The following is a 21531-nucleotide window of genomic DNA, read 5'->3' as shown; positions in this document are numbered from 1 at the left end:
GGAAGATGTTAATTAGAAGAATGAGAACTAATGATGCAGCAGATTAAATTCTACTATTTTCCTTAAGTTAGATGGTGTAGTTTTTCTATTGGCCATCCAAGAAGAAGAAAAATTTTAAAAAAATGTAACGCATATGTATTTCCTTTTTCTCTTTTGCACTCTGTTATGGCATTAGCATCTCAGTTCATGTAGTCAGAACTTACATTCCCTGATGTAAATATCCAAAAACACACTTACAGAGAATACAAGCACTTGAGAAATAGGAAGGAAACTGTAAGTGAAAGGGAAAACAATCAGTTGAGGTTTACTTTCCAGGCAAAACAACACATAGAGGGATAAAACCTGACCAAAAAAAAAACAAAAAAAACAAAAAAAAAAAAAAAAAAAAAAAAAAGAAAACCAGCTAAGATAGATGACAAGCAAAACAGATTTTCCACATCCTCTCCTCACCCAATTCTTTCTAAGGATCTTATGTACACAAGTACAAACAGAAGCAATTACATGCAAATTGGCTGAATATCACTGATCTGATCCACCTGAAGCCAAGAACATGGCCTTTTCACTCTTCATTCATATTCTAGCATTGCAATGAAGACTAAACTGCATTATAACTAAAAATAGACTAACATAGATTTAGAAACATAGAAAAGAAAATAATTTTGGAGCCCACTGCCTCCTCCATCACCAAATAAACCAGCTGTGCCCTAGCTGTCTCGATGGTCCTAAAGGTGATGCAGAAAAAACATTCACAGAAATAGTAATTAGTCATTTCCAATTAGTCTAAGCTATAATATTCCATAATTTTCTTCACCAATTTAAAATAAAATGTTTAAACTTTGGAATATAATGGTATACAAACTTCCAGATAAAAATACAGACCTGTGCTCTTAAAACCTTTACTGACTCTCCTTTCTCATGTACTCAGGTGAAATTATCATTCTTTCCAGTAGAATAAGGAAAGGACTAAAATATTCTTCTGTCTTAGTGACTTCCACTTTCTTTCTGTGCCAAGTAAGGCTTCAGGACTGGTCTACTAATGCACAGGAATGTGTTAGGAGATCAGCACAAGAATTACTGTGTGAAATTATAAGGCTTATGTTATACAAGAGGTCAGACTAAATTATCATAATGGTCCCTTCTGGGTCTTAAAACCTATGAATAATCGGTGTCTCCATCCTAACGTAGACTGCTACTTTATCTAATCTAGTCATCATCATATTTCCTACAGAGGCTAGCCCCTGAGATTTCAGTGAAAATCAAACCCCCTTTCACCCTTTTAATGTAACTAGATAATTACATAAGGGAAGAAAAATTTCTTCCCAACACTTGTAGGCTATCATAGTATAAATGGAAGTAAGGTACTTGTTTCCTTTCTGCTATAAGAATGTTTTATCCCATTAAAAATGTAACATTCTTGAACTTAATATATAGTTAGCACATACAGCTGCATCCAGCAACCATTTAGTTGACACTACGGGGCATTTATGAACCAAAACTTAATTGGGAGTTTTGTGATGAAGGAAAATTTTCAGCAGCAAAGTAGCCAAGAGAAGTTCAGCCACAGTTCACGTAATCTTTTCAAAAATTCATATTAGAATATAGCTGCAAAGAAATGGCAGCCTGAATCTGAAGGAGGGTGGCTTCCCTGGTGCGTCACAGGGTCAAGAAATCTTGTACCAAATAAGAATGCAGAGCTTTTGCTGTAAATATTTGTGGTTTTCTTTTTCATACAATCTTTTTACTCAGTGCTGGAATGCTGCCATATCACACCCTCAAGATGAAGTATATAAAAGCCATGTGTTGAAGTGAATTTTAGCATTTACAAAAATGTGAAGATAGGAGATACTATGAGACCCATGTCCATACAAGAAGCTAGGAAGAGGTATAAGAGGCTAGGAAGAGTTATAAGATGAATTACCAAATTAGTCAATGAAACAGGGAGAGAATTACTCAGCCAAATGAAGCAAAATCCCAGATGCATGCTTCTACATTTTTCTCAAGACAAATTCAGGATGGTGGTGATTAGCTCTGTGAAGTCCTAAATTCATTCTCTCAGGTCTTAATCCTAGGGATTAAAAAATGTAATGAACCTAGCAAGATTGTTCAAAGTGCACAACCCCAAACATCAGAGCTGTAATGCAGCATTATCATTTTCTCCAGGAGCCTTCTTGCAACAGCCTGATCTGCTCAAACTGCTGCTGCTGCGTGACGGAGGGTCCCCCTCTCTATGGCACAGAAATAACACATGCCATATGTTCACTATTAGAAACTCTGTTTTCATTATTCTTTGCTTTCCTACTTCTCATAAGCAAGTACTATTCAAAGCAACAGTATTTTCCTTACATCTAGAATGCAAACTTTTAGTATAAATGAAGTTGCTGCTGGCACTTCCCTACCATTTTCACTGTAGCCACTGAAAAATCTGCGATCTGGAAACCACAGCTAAACACAGCTATCAGGTGTCAGGAAATGTAATTGGACTGACACCTGCACACAAAAGGGACTGGAAGGTAGAGATGAGATAGGAGCAGCCATCTGGACAGGGAGAGCCATTTCAATCTTTGTATGAAAGCCTGTGACAGTAAGTCATAATAACAATTCCTCAATTCATGAAGTCTGGTGACTTCTCCTTCCTAAAACACATGTTTATAATTACCACAAAGAAAGCATTTCAGTTCTATAGAATCTGCAGAACTGTACCAGGAAACAACTCTGAGAATTCACAGGGCGACAGGTTCCGGTAACACATTTCTATTGCTCTCTGAGCACCTCCAAATGCAGAGTAAGCACTTGTTTCTTTTGCAGGAACATGTTGATTATGAAAAAAAAATAAAGAGCCTATCACAGGAAAACATAAATCTAAAACTATTTTCATTAACCTTCAATAATATAAACATTTTTTCCTAACTCACACATGGCCTTATATTGTCCAACTATTTTTTTTTTCAAAAATGCTTCTGAAGTTAAACACTTATATTTGTAAAATATTTTATTTTCTTAAAAAGTCTACTTAGATGTGTGGAATTGCTGCAATGTAAAAGGACAGATTTAACACCTCTCTTTTTTTCCCTTACAATACAAATAAAATTTGGATTACTTATTTTTAAAAAATGTATTTTGTGTGTGTGTGTGTGTGTGTGTGTGTGTGTGTGTATTATTTGTCTGACACATATTCTAATAGTAATTTAAGTTTTTTCTTGGAATTTATACTGCAACCATTGACTGTGAGTTATCTTCATTACATATCTTGAAAGAAATATAAGTTCAAGTGTGTTTTCTCTGTATACAAATACATGGAAATATATAGATTCACACATATATACAGTCACAGAGATGAAATATATATTTCCATAATCTCCTTAACAGAACCCTGAAGGAAGTGAACATATTTAAAGGTATTTAATGGGGATTAATACAGTTTGGATATTGATAAATTAGTGTATTTTAGCATGAAAAGCTGCCTACCAATATGCAAGGAGGCATAAGATAAAAGCACCTATACTTTCCAATGTCAAGACAAGCAATTCTGTATTGCAATACACCCAAACTGAACCAGACCACTTCACTGCAAAACACCTTCAAAATGATCCCATTTAACAAGTGTGTACAATGAGTCATTGACCTGATCATCTTAGGAAACCATATGTGCTAATGGAGGAAAAAACAAGACTGGGATTTTACTGGGGAAGTGAGAGATATGGCCAAGAAAGCACAGCTGTGTGAAATATGTAAGGAGCCTTGGTCCCTTCTAGAAAACACAGAATCAGTGTGGTTTCTTTCTGCCTTCAGCCCAGAGTTCTGGGAGAGCTGCCAAAAGCAAAAAGAACTGTAGGATGCTAGTGAGACTGACTGGAAAGGAGGAAGATATTTTATTAAAATAAAATGTTTAGCTTTTTTACTCTGAGAGGGAAAGCTGCAGAACACAACCTGCTGGTAGGGTCATCAAATGGCGAAGGAAATTTCTCAGGACTAAAGCACCTCTCCTCCCAGGTGGATACTGGGGAAAAGATCCCATTTCCTCCCAAGTAAACAATGGTCAGAACTGCTGATTTTCTGTGCTCTGTCCCGGAACCAGGATTTGGCAAAAAACAACTTCGGAGAGGAAAAGTTTTGGATAAGGGTCTGGAACAAAGACAGTCAGTTAGTGGAAGGAATACTTTCAGAAAATGAACAGGAACAAGCTGAATTTGGGGTGAACAGCTACATCAAAACTGACCATGAGGACTCAGACGTGGGTGTGATGTCTTGAGTGCTGAGTGAGGGGTGCACTGCTCAGAATATACCACCCACGTTGGAGGTAGCAAACATCTGCATGGAAAAAGATTTATGAGCAATGGATTTGATGATTAAAAGCTCAGGGAGGCTGAGGCTCCAAAAATAAGCAGAACAAAATCTGCATAACTAAATTAATCGCCAGAAGACAGGTGATTATTTCAAGTGGAGGAAAGCAAGGCATGGTTTCATTCAGCAAGAGGAAGGGCAGAGTGCTTGAAACAAATAGAGCAAGATGAAGACCATAAGACTACTGCAGCTTCTACTTCACTTGTCTTCTCAAATAGCAAACTATGGGAATAAACCACACTTCCACTCTCAGCAGTGATATTTGTGCACTCCTGGAAAGAGATTTGGCAAAAAGTATGACACTAAAGCAACGGCAGAAAATAAAAGCTATTAAGCAGTCATGCTGTTATGTCTATTAAAGATGTTATTAGATTCCAGAAGATGATTTAGAGAACACAGTAATGTTAATTTACTTTATATCTTTTGTGTATGGGGGGGAGAAGGGTCTCTTTTTTTTATTATTTCATTCCTTACTCCTAAGCCAGTGGCTGAATCACATCTCTTTAAGAAATTGTGCAACACTGTAAGATTGAATCTGCAAACTCTATTCTAGAAGCACTTAGTACATGCATAAATCAATTTTTTCTCTTAAAAATAACCTTCCATGCTTCACCCGCAAGAGTTACATTTAAATATATTCTTCAGAGAGGAATCTGAAGAAGAATTCAGCTGCTAATAAACACAAGAAGTATTTTTAAATAAACAGTAATGAAAAGTATGTTCTATTGACTAATACTGTTTAAACCATAGGTACTCTTAAAAAAAATTTATTTTTAAATAATAATTTTTAAATAAACATACCTAAAATAAGTACCAGAATGCAGATTTTTAAAGTGTAGATGTGTGTAATAGGCAAAAAACTTCACTTAAATGTAAAGAAATAACTCAGATTTGAAATAATAGGAAAGGAAAGCAATAGCTGTACAATTATACTTGATATCAAAAATTCCCATAGGAAGTTTTCTTCATTCATAGTTTCTAGGAGTTGTACCACTTTGAGCAGAAGTGCAGCTAGGTAGAAGAAGGAGGAAGATGGAACTGCGGGTGACCTTGGAGGTGGAGGCTTTTGTCAGCCATGTACTGCCACAATACTTTTTCAATATGAAACACTTCTAAAAGCAGTGTTCTTTTTTGCTATGTGTTTGTCAGAGAAAATTCTGAACATATGTTTTTTAGTAGTTAGATTGGCTACATTAATAATTCTAAACTATTCCTTTAAAAAATTAAAAACTTTCTTAGCTTCAACAATCCAATATTCCACTACTTTCTGCCACTAATCTCAATTATTTATTTCCAATTGTATAACAAGTGGAGGTGCTCTTATCTTTACTTAATTAGCTTCTATTTCTAATGTTAAATTCCAGTTTAAGATTAAAAAGAGCATGGATAGCCACATATTATCTGTAAATAAGATGACTCTGTTGTGAAAAGTTCATATGCAAATGCCTATTGTTGATGACTACAACAACCATGAGTACTCAAGGCTGTAAATCTGTCATTATGACATACAAGAAATGCTTAGCTCCACACTTAGTACAAGGGCAAATATGAAAGTGGAAAACTTGTAGATCAGTATTGTGAAGAAAACAAGCAAATAATTTCAAACACTATTTAGAGAGCTCTCTTTAGTTTAGAGCAGTTAAACCCTGTGTCTAAAATTATCAACAGCAATCCACTGAAGATACACAAAAATTCTGTGATAAATTGTCTGTTGAGAATCACTGTCAAAATTGATACTATTACATAATTATCGCTTCAGAAAAAGCAAGGATTTAAGTTGCACAGATTGTACAGATACTGAAAGTTATTTTGTATCTGAAAATTTTTGCAAATGAAAGGAATGAATTTGATATGATAACATTCCTAAAATCTTTTTATATGTGATATATGGACACCTGGGCTGGGAGAATTTTGCTGTGTGGTCCACTTTTGTGCTTGAGATAACTGCTATCTACTTCTGCCAATCTTACTGGACTCTTACAACTTTTATTAGAGTTTCTGCAATATAGATAAGGCTGAGTAGCAGTAACAGGAAAGGCCAGCTTAGGCCTTGTACATGTCACATAGCCGCATCTATACACTTACATGAAGTCATTTTCAGTGGCTGGATGAACCACACAGTGTATCCTCTGCTAAAGGAAGTAGAGAAAGTTGGGATTTCTGCAGACTGAAAATTTGTTGCTCTCTGCTATATCTTACTACACATCTCAAAAAAAAAAAACAAAAAAGCTTATCATTTTGTTTATCATGATAGCAGTAAAAAAAATCCTAGCAGTAATAGCCACTGAATCAGAGAGTTAAAGCTGAAGTTTTATGACACCAAAAGAATTACCTATAGTAAGATAAGTCACCAAGAAAGGCAAGATTACTGAGCTCTAACAAAATTCTTTAATGTCCACCTACCTCTGGTCACCATGTACTTTGAGGATATTCTTCAGTCTTCCTTTATTTCCAAGCATCTTTCAGTTTCTTTTCAAGTTCACATGCGACTTTTTGCTTCCCATCCAGAGGCAATACAATACAAACACCAACATAATAACAAATGAGCAGAAGTATTTATTTAAAAAATCCATTCTCCTATTTGTTGCTTATGGCCTACACATGTACAAGAAGAAACAACTACAGAGTCAATACTGAAATTTACATGAAGTTTCATACCTCAAATAATTGTACTGATCACAATTGTGACCAAAGGTCACAGTCCCAAACCACTTTTTGCTACTGCTATCTCACAGTCAGTTTTACCAAAAAACTTGGATGATAGAGTGCTTATGTTATTCTTTGTTCCAAATTATTGAATCTCTTCATAATTCTGCAAACAAAATTTATGAAGAATCTATTACTTATTTTGCATTTGCAGTTTTGTTGAGGCAAGGGAGAAGTGACCATCAAGCATTCACAAGCATTCCAGCTTTTGATTTATATGAGAGGAGAAATTGATATATCTGACCTTTCAATTAAAACTACAACCTGATTTGAATACCACAGGTCACTTATACTGATGTCTAAAATTTCAGGATTTGATATTCACATTGAGAAGAGTACACAGAAAGACTTGCCATTGAAATGTAGTGAATAAATTCTTCTGCAGTGACCCAGTTCTGACTGTCTCTGATGATTCAGTACATTCGTGGATATGTAGAGAAAAAGAAATAGGTCAAAGTCAGAGGAGATTTGTTCCCAGGAAAGACTCCTGCATGGACAAGGGAGCATGAATTTCTTCAGACCAGGCAGGCATATGAGATTTCCTGACCACCCAAACTAATCAAAAGATAATTTTTCTGCCTATTTCTAAAAGCAGTGGCATTGTAGGGCTGATCTCCTAGGAAAATCATACCAAATTATCTCAGATCTAACAGTTCAAGAATCACGTCTTTCTGCCTCTGCACATCTGTTTGAGAAAGGTACTTCATTCTCACCAAATGTTATCTCAGCCCATCCTGAGACTCTGAGTGTACTTAACTGATACCAGTGTTTACAGGGTACTTGCATCCCTAAGACAGCTGCAAAAGAGTGATATGACAGATCAAAGCTTTGTGGAAGTTTTCAGGTAATTCGAATCACAGCCTATTATAAGAAACACAATCCTGCCTGACACAGGGAGCAAATGACCTGTAAATGAAGCTGCCTCACAAACTATAAAGACACTTCTCTGTTTTCCACACAACTTTTGCTTCAGAAAATTTAGGTCAAATAGCATTTCTTTTTTTTTTTTTCCTAGCAGATTAAATTGGGTCATGTTCCTAGAAAAGTGGGTCATTTTTCCTTGTAAATAAGCAGTTTCATGCCAGCATATCCTTAATTCAAAGGCTCTATTGTTTGTACTCAAAATTGCACAATTATTTTGCTTAGACAAGAGGCAGTGATTTTTTATTTTAATATTTTTTTCCAAAGGGCAGTCTTTAGCTTAACCCAGTAAGACACATGATTTTTCTCAGTATATGACAGTGAAGAGTCTCTTTTCTGCTTTCCCATCAAAACACTGACTGGGGACAAAATTTTTAGCCAGTATTGATTGATTTGCTCCAGTGACTTCAGCAGAGCTGTTCTGGTTTACGTCATATGGGAATCCATGCTAAAAAAGATCCAGTGCAAAAATAAAGAAAAGTTATTGCCAATTTTCTAACACACCTCAAAAGATTATTGTCACATCTGTTCAGGTGAGAATAAGGACCTTTATGAAAAGAAAATGGTGCAATTCCCTAGCTTGAACCTGTAAAGTTCAAGCCAGATGATCCAGTAGCTTAGTGAATTTACACAAGATGATGGTTCAGTTAAATGTTAAAGCAAGGGGAAAAAATAAGTCAACAATGATATAATCTTCCCTCCCTTCTTTTTTTTTTTTTAATTTAGGCTTATCAATGTTGTTATCATTTATGTCATCATGAATGAAAACGTGCAGAACTGTCATACTGCTTAAATGAATTTTCAAAGGATTACAAACTGATCTAATTTCCATAAATACAGACATATATTTCAAGTTCACATAAGTGAATATGATGTAAGGTCATTCTTATGCCAGCCACTCCCCACTCCTTTGTGTTCTGTTTCACAATTTTTTTCTGATGTTTAATGTCTACAGCAATTTCTTCTTCACTGTTGTTAATCTTTCATTGCATGTCTTACAGAAATTCAACGATTTAAACATTTTTCCTTTTTAAATTCCCAACTCTCTTGTTCTCAAATTGACATTGCATACATATGCCTAACAAACTCTAGAATACCTACTGTCTTTGTAAGTTTAATTCCTCTTCACTATTACTTCTTCACTATCAAAAGAGGAATGGTTATATTGCTGTGTCAAATTTCAGCAAGCATAGGTATAATAAGAATTTTAATAGAGCAAAAATTATTGAACAAGTAAGGGGTTTTTTATTATTGGAGTGATATTTGCTAATGTTTCTGGGAAATCTAGTCCCTTTTTATTGATATTGTTTACTTTTCTATATTCTGTACTATTCTACGTGCTTCAGGAAAGACTATATTTAAGGTGTATTGGCAACAGACATAAAAGTTATTCTTACTCTTTAGTCACAAATTTAGTCGAGTTATAGTATATGATATAATTTCTGTACATGTAACACAGAGCTCCAGTCTGGTTTTCTATGGGTTTTGGAATCAAACATTTCAATAGAGACATACCAACACTTGTTGTTTTGAAAAATCCTCCCAATATGACCTATATTTTCCCAGGCTCGGAAGTACTCCAGAGATAACCCATCACATTTTCAAGAGATTTGAAAGGTACACACAGATTTGACAGTGTTTCTTGACATGCTAAGATTTTGCCATATTAATCTTGATATCAGTGGTTGTATGAATAATAAAGAAACTTCTATTGGCAGCAACATTTTCTAAATTAATTTGGAAAAAAACTTCCAGCAGATGCACTGTGTCTTTTCATCAAATTCAAATGTCTTAAGACATTTATTCAGTTATATAATGAAGACAATAACTAACACCAGTGACCATCGCTTTATTCACATCAGTGAGTGAGCTTCTGAAATGCTTCTGAAAAAACCCTAAAATTATTGCCAAAAGAAGATTGTAGAATAGCAAAATACCAAGTCTAATATTAAAAGAGTAAATGAATAATTTTCATGTTGGTTTTATGATACTGACAATTTTATTCTAGTGATTTTATTTATAGATGAAAAGGTGACGTAATCATAAATAGCTTGTGAAGATAAATTGAAGGGGAATTGCTGTTCAAGAGAAGCACAATATAGCCTGTGCAGATCTGCATCATGCCTCAGATGATCACCTCTATTTGAGGGCAGCAGCACTAGCACTATCAGGTGAGGTTCTTGAAAAGTGTTTTTCATGACACACATTTGTTGACTTTGAAAAACAGTTCCACAGTATAAAACAGATTTTGCAGTTTTTTCTTAATAAGATTGTACTGTCTCATATCATGATTAGATTGTGATGTGTACATCAAATGTGTGAGAATTAAGCAGACAAAAAACAGAGATCTCATTCCAAAAGGATACAAACCAGTATTTTTATCTGAAAAATGTCAACCAGCACCCAAATGAGAAAAATAAAAAAACTAAATTCTGCACATTAAAAAGACAGAGAGGGAAGCTGAACAGCCATAATGGATAGCACTGAATTGTTTTCCAAACTTTGGGGTTTTTTGCATATATTAACTTAAATAACAACTAGTAAATTGAAAACACATTGGTATGCACATACCAGCTCTTTAACTAGATGCAATGAAACAGACTGCATATAAATTAGAGGAGGGAGATGTAAAAGTAAAATCAAAATGAGAATCAAAAAAACATGGTCAAAATTTTATGCTGTGTTTGTTTGTTTTGGGGTGTGGAAATGTTTGTTTCTTTGTTTGTTTACGGGCGGTGGTGATTTTTCATGAAGAGAATTGTAAATTCTGACACTCTCTTCAGAATGCAAAGAGCTATAAATGGAAATAAAGGCATAGTCAGAGAAAAAAAGTTTAAAAATTACTTAATTAGAGATACTGACAAACATTTAAAAATAAGCTCTTGAAATTATTTTTAAATTGTGGATAATATGTAATAAGAAGTACCAGATATGGGATTACAAATGAAAAAAGAAAAATTATGACATTGTTCTCCCTTGTGCTTTCAAAACTGGAGCAAGCAGACCATAATCAAAGTAATTTCAAAATATGAGAAAAGCAAAAGGAAGTAAAAATAGAACTGTATTAAAAAAAAAAAAAAAGAAAAAAAAAACTTATCAACAAAGCAGGAGAAGTTACTGAAAAAGCAGACTGGGATGAAGCCAGGGTCATGGCACAAAAATTTCAAAAGTTTGCTAGTGTAAGAGACAAGAATACTGCTGGAAATATAAGAAAATAAAGGGCTGGTGTAGGAGAGACTGGTAACTATGCAACTAATTTTCCAATTCTGAAAGCACAGTGTCAATATGGTAATATTTGTGAGGTTTATATGTCTATCAACACAATACTGCCCAGTGTTGATCATGACCACTATTAACCAAAATCAAGTTATTTAAATAATACTAGATCTCTATTTAACATCCTGTCATGAAATTTATTTAAATAGTACTTTTAGTCAACAGTCTTGTGCTTTTACCCAACAGTGTGATCAATATAAGCATTATATCTAGCCTACAATTTCACCCACCACTTCAAAAGCTTCATAAATCATCAACTTTTATAACTTCTTGATTACCTCCTAACGTTCATACAAAACAAGGATAAAAACAAAAATCACCCTCTGATGAAAGCATGCTGAGCACTTGAAAAACTTTTATTAAATGATATCCAGTTAGCAACACCCTGTTGGGCCATCACTGTGTAGTGATGATTATGGAGTGCTCTTTCGCATAAACTGAATAAATCTCATAAATTGTTGATGGAGGTGCTTTAAAATATCATCTATTGACCAACTTTACCCCAGCAACAGAATAGAATTGATTTACTTTGCCTCTCTTCTAAGAAATTTTATCCATAGCCTGGGGCTTGGGGATTGTACAGCAAACAGATCAATTCCATGTACTTTCAAGGGCTGGAGAAAGCTGTTCATGTCTGGGTTTCCTGAAAGGTCTGCATCTTGCTAAACAATTAGTGAGGCTTGCTCACAGTATGACAAAAAAGGTGGATGAGGGTAGCCCATCTTTAACATCAAAGAGAGTTCACACAGGCACAATTAGAGGTAACATTGTCAGGCTAATTTTTACAGTGAGGTTAGGTCTACAGGAGGCATGTAATTGAATTTCAGTTTCACTGGAGCCCCAACCCGCCTTGTCCCTTCCTTGTTCTGCCTTGGCTGTTCCAGGGAGTGTGAAAAGACAACACGCCATGCTGCACATGGCCCACATGATCTCTATCCATCAGACAGGCTTCTTGAGCAGTACAGGTACATCAGATTACAACCTGATAACAGGAAAAAAAATACAGATCAGAAATGCCTTATGTTGCTGTTCCACCTCTACAAGGTTTGTATTATTGATTTCTTCCACAACACTTTCAGAACTTGTACAAAGTATGGGAAATATTTTTGTTTGTCCACAGTCTTCAGTGAATTCAAAATGCCTTCAGCACTTTAATGTACTTGCCTTTACACCTTTAGAGAAAATTCTTTTTTCTACATTTTTTGTCACTACTGGTGATGAAAAGCCAAATTACTCTAAAGTTTTTCACAATATTATGCCTCTCTCTTTCATACTTCTATGATGCTACTTTGCTAACATATTCTTGACCATACTGAAAAAAAAACCATGATCAAACACTACACAAAGTTCATTATGGTAAGATAACAAAACAAGATAAACTCAACTACACTAAAGAGTAGTATATCTCATCAAGATTGTCCTTGCAATAGCATGATATCTTGCTTTTGGGTGACATCTCAGGAATACAGAAGATCCTTTTAGACTCAAAATCTACCAAGGACCATTGGTTTCTTTAGGATTGCCAGTGCCTTTGAAATTACTGAATTAGTATAGGAGGTGTAAGATGGAAGTTATTTAATACCTTACTGAATTGTCTCATAAGCTCTGAGGCAGGCATGGAATTGTTTTGCTTATAACAAAATCCACAAAAGACCACTAGAAAATTCTCTATGTGAAACAGTTAGAAACACCTCATTAAATTCCCCCAAAAATGAGGCGCACATTGAAGCCTCTCATGGCTGTTAACTGCCCCAGAACATGGCATTGCCTATCAACTTGCATCTCCTGTCTCACCAAACTGTGACTCTCCTTTGGATCTGATCTTATCACAAAGTGTGGAAACAGACTTGAATTCAGCCTTCCAGGCCTGGGGACATGATTTTCATTATTGCCTTCAATTTTACTGCATGTATAAACCATTGACCCTACTTGAAGTCGCTACAGAGGTAATACAGCCTGGTACTATAAGGGGGTTCCTTTAATCAAATAACATTTTTAAAGAAAGTCGCATCTCCGGTATTATATTTTCTGATTCACTGTTTCTACATGTACATCCAAAGTGTTCCATTTAAGCAAAAGTATTCATATATGTCCTCCTATCAAGCAGTTTAACAGCCAGGAACTTAAAATCTTAATTAAAATGTACTCATAAAGAAAGGAAAACCAGCTCTATTTTTCCAGAGGTATTCCCAAAATGTAACCAAACTAACAATGAGTTTTAAATTTTCTGTACTTCTTGACCTACATCTGCTTCTCACCTGGGAATTAATCCCTGTCCTCCATAAATATGCACCAGATGGCTGAGGAGGGCCTTGGGAAGGCCTGAAAGGGCATCTACAGAAGAGTTGTAGTGTCACACTCAGAAGGCACTTTTGAGTAGTCTTTTGTGAAACCTACTGACAGCCATTTATCATAGTACTACACATCCAGAGAAAAACAGGCAACGAGAGGAGGGCAGAAAGCATACTGTTCCAAGGTCACTTCTTCTGTCAAACAGACATCATGCTATTTGCCATGAAAATGCTGCATGTCCTTTCTTCCTCTCTTAGTAAAATTTATTTTTTAATTCCTTAAATGCCAGTCTAAGTTCTCAGTGTATCCACAGTACAGGAACAAGAAGATTCAAGTTTTCATCTTGTTAAAATGTAGACCAAAGCTGGCTAATTATTTGTAGCTAGGTACAGATGTCAAACCCTGAAAAGATGGCATTTACCAAGGCAAAGTGTAATGGCTAAACCGTTTTTTACTCACATCATCTATTCTATGAAGAAAATTACCAAACCAAATAAACAAAGTGTCTTCTTTCCTACTATTAATAAACTAGTTTTAACCCAGCATAAATTCGAAGAGTTTTTAATAGAAAAAAAAAAAAAACAACAGAAACTTCAGCACGTTACTTAAAAAAAAAAAAAACAAATGAACAAAACACCAAACCCTACAACCAGATTTAAAATTTCACAATAGCTTCTAAAAAAAAATATTTTTCTTTTAATTATTTCAATAGGAGTCAAGTTCTTTAGAAAATATATTAGAATATTGCTTGTTTATAGCATGCATCTAATTAACAAAACCAGAAATTATATTTTGTCTGATTACATTTGTTTTAATACCTGCACATAGCATGTAATACTTAAGTCATTTTCTCTCTTCTTTGTACCAGGTGGATCAACCATAAGGACATTTTTTCAAGGCTATTCAAAGATTTTTGAACACATATAAAAACAGGTAACAAGGTATCCAAGTACCTCCTACACACTCCTTTATAAAATACTTCACTCTTCAACTGAAGGAGAAGGGGAGGACTGGTGTGACAATGAAAAATTGAAAAACCAATAAAAGTTATCTTGGATGATGCTGTGTTTCAGATGTGAGAGGAACATGGGTCATATTATGTGCAGATAAAGTTTTGAATGTTTTAAGCACAGGCCATGAACATTCATATCTGAATGCTTCCCAATGCTCAGAAACTTTTGAATTGGTCCATTTTCTTTTAGTGCCTTCATAGGCACTATATAGGACCACAATAGGACAGATAGGAGGACATCTCTACATGCTCAAACCTTTCAGAAATAAGCTTAGAGGCAGAACAATTAGTCGTCCATTTAGCCATATACTAACATTTAACGGGGATTTTCTTGACCTTAATGTTTTCTTAACATAAGCTCCATTTCCCAAAATTATTCAGTCACTAATTTTATCACATAAGCTGTGTTCTTTCCAACTTGCAGATGGTGACCTGTAAATGCAGCAAGAAGCATTTTGATCTCTTGCTTATTCTTACAGCCTTGTAAGAGTACTAAAGGGAACCCATTATCTGAAAAAGTGGCAGATCAGTGCAGAACTGACAAATAATCACTCTGAAATTTCTATCAGAGAAATATGATGCTTATTTGCAAGAAATTCTTTTAATGTACAAGTGATCTTTGCTTCCTGGATCAATACTGGGAGTCAAGCTGACTAAAATTCTCTAAACATCCCAGAAATTCTCTCCAGTTTAGTTAATTGCAGAGAATTTGCTCAGGAAAAAAACAAAATATATTCTCTAAGTCTGGCACAGCACAAGAGTAAGGAAGAAAAACCAAAGAACAAAATGAGAGCTTTAAGGGTCAACACTCCCATCTTGTGGCAGCTGAAGAAAATGCATATATCTAAGTAAAAATTGAAAAATAGTTTCATGTAGATAGTTTATAAATATTAATTTACTTGAAAAAACATTTTTCTGGTATGTTGTAATCAAATTTGTATCTTAGTTTACCAGCGTTATACTCAGAGAAGGAAGGATGTGGAAATTTTTTTATTCAGCCACAAGAAGTTAGTAACTGTAGCAAATTCCTAATTGCAGGAAGTCAAAAGCATGAAATCCACTTTTGTGACATCTGGATTCAAAATATCCTGAATGAAGGCAGGGATACGATGGAAGTCCATAGGCTAGTGGGCAGTAGTGCTAGAATTTAAGGATGCATGATGGAGGAGAAACAAGCACATAATTCACAACATCTGGATGCAATGCATACAATTCTTCCGTCTGTAACTCTACAAACTTCAGAAGAAGGCACAAGTCTCACTTTTTCTGGGTCTTCCAAAAGACTTTTCTTTTTGATTTATTAGTTAGCTACATAAAGCTGAAATAAAGAGCATGTGGCTGATACACCTCATTAGAGGTCCTATATGGTTCTTGTGTTAGGTACCTGTTTCCTTAGACAAATCACTGCTGAATAAACTTGTTTCCTCTATCATTTCCCTGCATCCAAACAAATTCTAAGATAGTATGCATTCTGATCCTTGATTAGAATCTCAAAGTAAACTTAATTTATGATGTGTGCTAATGCCAAAAACATGAAAGTACTCCTGTGCTGTTTGGAAGACACTGATGCTGAGACATTTGCTTTAATATTTGGCCATAAGCAATTCCTGGAAAACACCAAACATGCAGTTTCAGAAAATAAAGTTCTCAGTGGAAACTCATCCAGAAATGGGGATGTAAAGTTGAAAAAGATGACAGTTACAGAGATTATGAGTCAGATATTATCACCTTAATAATAATTAAATATGCAAAAAAAAGCTTTCCCAAGAAGCTTGAACACCTCTTAAATATTCTGATTCACATTAAAAAAACCCTAAATATATAGACTGAGAAGATTTAAGGAATGTTAAAGCTCAGACTCATAAAAACTGTGGATTTTTCTCACCTTTTAGATCCATGTCACTGAAATGAGACCAAGGCCCAGCCTACTGAACTAGAAATGGGATTTCAAGGAATTACTTTATCCATGCATGTAGCAAGGGAATATGTCTTACAAAAGTAGAAAGGAAAAAACATAGAGAAGCCTCCTGCAGGTCACTAGTGTTTTACACAGGTGAAATTGACCTTGAGAGCAAGCTGATTGATTAACAGACTTAACATTTCAAAGCAGAAGATGCACAAAGTTCATTTCAAAGACAACCAGTCAGAAGGACTCTGTTCACTAGCAAGCCTGCTGGCAAAATGTCTCAACAGAAGTTCTCACCTGAGGTTCTTAACACAGGAATTGCTACTCCTCAGATGAATGCAGTTCTCTGCAAGTTTTCTCATAAACCAGACCTCCAAAGCACGGTTAAATTATGAGGGAGCACAAGACTAAAGTCAGAGCCTGTCAGCCTCAGGTGAATGAATGCCGTGATTATGGTATAGAGACTGAAAATGGAGATAACACACAAGAAGAGCAGCAACATCTTCCACTCTGCACTACCCTGTAAGTACACAGGTCAAAATACCTGGAAGTGATTCACAGCTTAGGTTAGTGCTTCAATTTGGGGTTTTTGCCTTAATTTGAGGGGAAAAAATAAAGTGGATTCTCTCTTTGAGGAAGAAGTTGTTCAGTGCTAAAATGTGCCTCATAACTAAGCTGTGAATGAGGAATGTTCATCATAGTCACAAGTGAGTGAGGAGTGTACCTTTGCACTATGAAAATGAAACATATTTTGGGCTGTGTTAACAGCAGTGTGACCAAAAAACATGCAAATTATTACACTGCAGTACTAGAAATGTGTAATGCCGTATGTGGAATAGTGGGTTTAGTTTTATACAGCTAACCTTTAATGGCTTCAGACTGAAAGGGAGTTGGTTTATATATTAGGAAAAAATATGTTTACTGTGAGGGTGGTGATGCAGTGGAACAGAGAAATTGTGTCTGCCCCATCCCTGGAAGGTTTTAAGGCCAGGTGGGATGGGGCTTTGAGCAACCAAGCCTATGCCCCAGGCACACAACAGGGAGGTTGGAACTAGATGCTCTTTAAGGCCCCTTCCAACGCAAACCATTCTCTGACTATGGTTTTTAAAAAGTGATAGTGATAAACCTGAGAGAATCTAGAAGAGGACAAGCCACTACCTGCTGTTAAGAGTATCTGAGGGAACTCTGCATGCATGCCTGAATAAGAGGGGACCTGATTGCGGATTCCCCTTCTGGAAGGTGCATTCTAGCTTTCTCATCAGAGAGATGCATAAGGGGAAAACATAAGGGTCAGGAGGCTCAACAGAGCAAATTGTAATTAAATATTTTTAAAAATGGTTCCCCCTGGTAGTGCCGAAGGACTGGAAGAGATTGCTTGCAGACAGTGTGGAATTTCCTTTCTTAGGGATTGGAAAACACAGCTGGACATTGAATCATACACTGAGGTTTGATGTGAGTTGTGCCCCAAGAGGCCGCAGTAGAACACTCACAGAGGTCCCTTTCACCCAAATTTTTCTACAACTGCATATTTTAAGAGCTGAGGCACAGTGTGGTGAGAAATGTTGGAAACAGGATAGAACTTAAAGTCATACCAGGGAAATTTGGCTACAATACAGGTACAGCATCCTCAAATGCAATTTGCACAGCGGCCAGCCTGGTCTGGTCATATGTAAGATCAGCAGAAATAATATCAACTGTATCACAACCCAACATGGTAACATTAGTCCAATGTGATAGACGTAAATGATAAACTGTAGCTAATCTTTTACTCACTGACTACAGGTTAAGAATTAAACCTTTACAATTAAAGTGGTTTTATGGTAAACAGAGTCAGTGAAGCTTTGCTTCAGAATAAGTTGTATTTATTTTTTCAATTGTATAATTCAACACACAAGTTTCCTATCCTCACCAGGAAAAGAATCAACAATGTTGTGGCCAGCTGCCAGATGAAATGTGTAGAAATTGAGTTTGTTGTGGGGACAAAATACTTGGGTTCCACTCCCTCACTCAGTTGTTGTATGTGTAAAATCCATAGAAACATTCTTCTTGTTAAGATTTTCTTCAGCTTCTAAATATGGTTGAAATTGGGTAGTAATTTCAAATCCTAAGGTGTATGGCCTATAGAGTAAGAAGTCTGAAATGAATGCACCCTTTGCATCAAACTATAATTACAATCAAAACCTCTCCATGTGTAAAACTTCTGTTCTAAATTGACTTTAGCTTACACTGATTATTAAAAAAAAATCAAAGAGAATTCTTCAATCGAGTCAGTCAAAAAGATCGTGTAATAAATAAGCACAGTTTTCATGGCAGACTACATGAGTAATTAAAATAATGGGACATAAAAAGAAAATAGCTTTCACTTAGCCATGTAAAGATGATTCTATGTATGAAGAAACAGCTGAATGCAATTGCTGTTCATCTGCTTAAAACATGATACATGAGAAAGTCTGGATGAGAGCATTTGCTAGTCTTTCTTTCATGAGGCAAAATTTTAATCTATTATTTTAGATATGTATCCAAAGAAAAGCCACTCAAGTTTGCTCTTTTGGCATACATAACTTTCATATCTAATTCACACACTTAAACTTCATCATATTTTTATCCAGTGCTATCTGCACAAAAGTAGTATTCTGTCTCCCTGCTAAGGAAGTCTTGCTCTAGGTTGGACAAATTTAAAATGCTGTCAAAAAACAGTGAGACTCATAAACATCTGTACTAACATATCAGTCTGAATGGGATTAACATATATACTTAGCACTTTTAAATCAAAGCCACACAGCAGTCATGCTTTAAGAAAAACATTTGTTTTAAAAGTTTGGAAAAAGCAGTTTGGGATTCGTGGATTCGCGGATTTGCTTTGTTATCATTCCAGATTATTTCTGTGTCCTGGTTCAGGGCAAATTTGGGAGAGAACCCCCAAAGGGGTTCCTCTAGGAAGGAGATTCAATCGGCTCTTCCCTTTAACTGGTTTGGGAAAAATACCTCCTTGGAGAAAAATGGGAAAAACCGTTTATTAAACAGGAAAACCTAAACAATATTATACAAGAAAACCTCTTGCCGCTCCAAAAGAGAGACAAACTCCGACAGTCCCCTGCCCGGGCTGCAGCTCGGCTCACTCAGCCTCTCTTCAGTCCCTCCGGCGCTGGAAACGCCGCGGCCCAGGCCCGGCCCGCTGGGCCTCAGCTGCGAGCTGCCGCTGCTCCTCTGGGGTTCAGCCCAGAGCGGGCTTGAGCAGGTCCAAAGAAAAGGAAAAAAACAGCCCAGGGAACTTCTTCGCCTCAGCTGGCTAAAACTGAAAGCAAAGGAGAGCTCTGTCTCGCTGTCTGTCCGTCCGCAGACAACACAGTCCAGGAGCAGGAATGTGGAGGAATGAGTGCAGTTTCTGAAAACAACGTGAGCGCTTCTTCTCCCCCCCCCGCCCCTGCACTCCTGGAACAAGTCTTAAAGGTGCAAAACTTATTATTCAGCACAAACAGAACAGACGACTGGGGATAAAAGCATCATATAGCCAACCCAGGATATTCTGTTACCCTGACATTATGAGTAAAGTCATACTAAATAATGTACATGTCCCTCATTTCTAAGATTCCTTTTCTACATTACAGAGCTATCTTGCCACCAAAAGTATGCAGTGAGATATATTGTGAATGAGGTTCCACAGTAATGTAAAATCTATACTGTGAGTTTCCTACAATAAGATGAAACTATAATTTGTATGCCAGTCAAATATCTCCTATGTATAAAGACATTTTTAAAATGTTTACAAATATATTATTGTACAAATATGATGTTTAGTGTCTCCCCACAATTGTGTGTCTTCTGTTTTACATGGCGGTGTCCTATACTGAAATGCCTTATTTGTAATATGAATGTAACTTTCTTCCTTTTCTATCAGAAGCTTCCACAGATGAAAATGCTTTCTGAAATGACATCTGCTGCATAATGTTTCTTTATTTTCTTGATATATGATACTGATCTATACTTACGTCTGTTAGATGTTCTTTTGCTGATAGAGAATTAGACTTTGCACTTCAGTTTCAAAAGCAAAAGTTTTTTTAAATGTTTAAAGTACAAAATAGTACTAAAATTAGTATTTAGGGCCTCTAATGGAATTTTGAATCAATAACTCAAAAACTGAGGTTTTTTTCTGCTCTTGTGTTAAACAGCTCTCTCTATCCAGCAGAATGCTAGATATCTCTAAATATAATTAAAATCTCTCGCAGGAGAACAATATTGAGAAGTTTTGCTAATAGATTTCTACATAAAATACAAGATGAAGACCGTTCATCTAGCAAATCTGATTCAATGCAATGTAATTTTAAGATCATGATGGAAAGACTGTTCTGCATATATGTAATATCATAAGCAACAATGATTCATTGCAGTAATTTATTATCATCACCAATATTACCACAAATAAATGATTGCTGTAGAATGTGGCTTGAAAGGTGATGCAATTAGGATGCTATTCAGTCACTACTTTACACTATTTTACAAACTAATGAAATTACTAAAACAGTTCCTGCTATGAATCGCTACAAATACCAGGACAGATCTGAAGCTGGTTTCAATGAGAGTAGATGTTTGGAGGTCATCTGAAGATACAGTACCGCATCGAGTTATATAAAGTATTTTTCAAAATACCTAGAGCAGAATGGGACCCTGGATGTTTGAATAGTCTTACTGTTATTATTATGGTTATGAGGCTCATCTCACTCTCTCTACACTATTTAAGTATTAGGTCAGCAATGCTTCAATGTTAGCACAGCTACAATCAGGCACCACAAATGGGGTATTCTGAACACTTAGGAATTTAAATAAAATTTGCATAATCTTCAGAATTAGGTAATTAGAAATGTCTAGAGATTCAAAATCTTGACATAGCAGTTTTTTTAATACGCAATTTAAACTCATTCCCTATTTACTACCAGAAAAATATTTATCTGGGCATAGGATAGGCATCACACTAAAAAGCCCTCAGAAAAAGGGAGAACAGACCAATGGATGAGTTCAGCTTTCCAAAAATCACGTTTTTCTTATGTCTAAAGTAGCACATAAAGAACTTCCCAGAAGT

At 35.8% G+C, this 21531-nt stretch overlaps 1 long non-coding RNA gene across 1 annotated transcript; it reads right to left on the bottom strand.

Moving 5' to 3' along the window:
* Positions 1-11367: 11367 nt before the first annotated feature.
* On the bottom strand, positions 11368-19969 carry LOC128782193 (uncharacterized). Its single transcript, XR_008428696.1, has 2 exons — positions 19509-19969; positions 11368-12226 (listed from the first exon to the last, which is right to left on the bottom strand). It is a non-coding gene; the product is annotated as an uncharacterized LOC128782193 (long non-coding RNA).
* Between the last annotated feature and the right edge of the window lie 1562 nt (positions 19970-21531).

Source organism: Vidua chalybeata, chromosome Z, assembly GCF_026979565.1.
Source record: "Vidua chalybeata isolate OUT-0048 chromosome Z, bVidCha1 merged haplotype, whole genome shotgun sequence".
NCBI lineage: Eukaryota > Metazoa > Chordata > Aves > Passeriformes > Viduidae > Vidua > Vidua chalybeata.
Note: the sequence above shows the minus strand (reverse complement) of the source record. Positions and strands in the feature narration are given on the sequence as shown.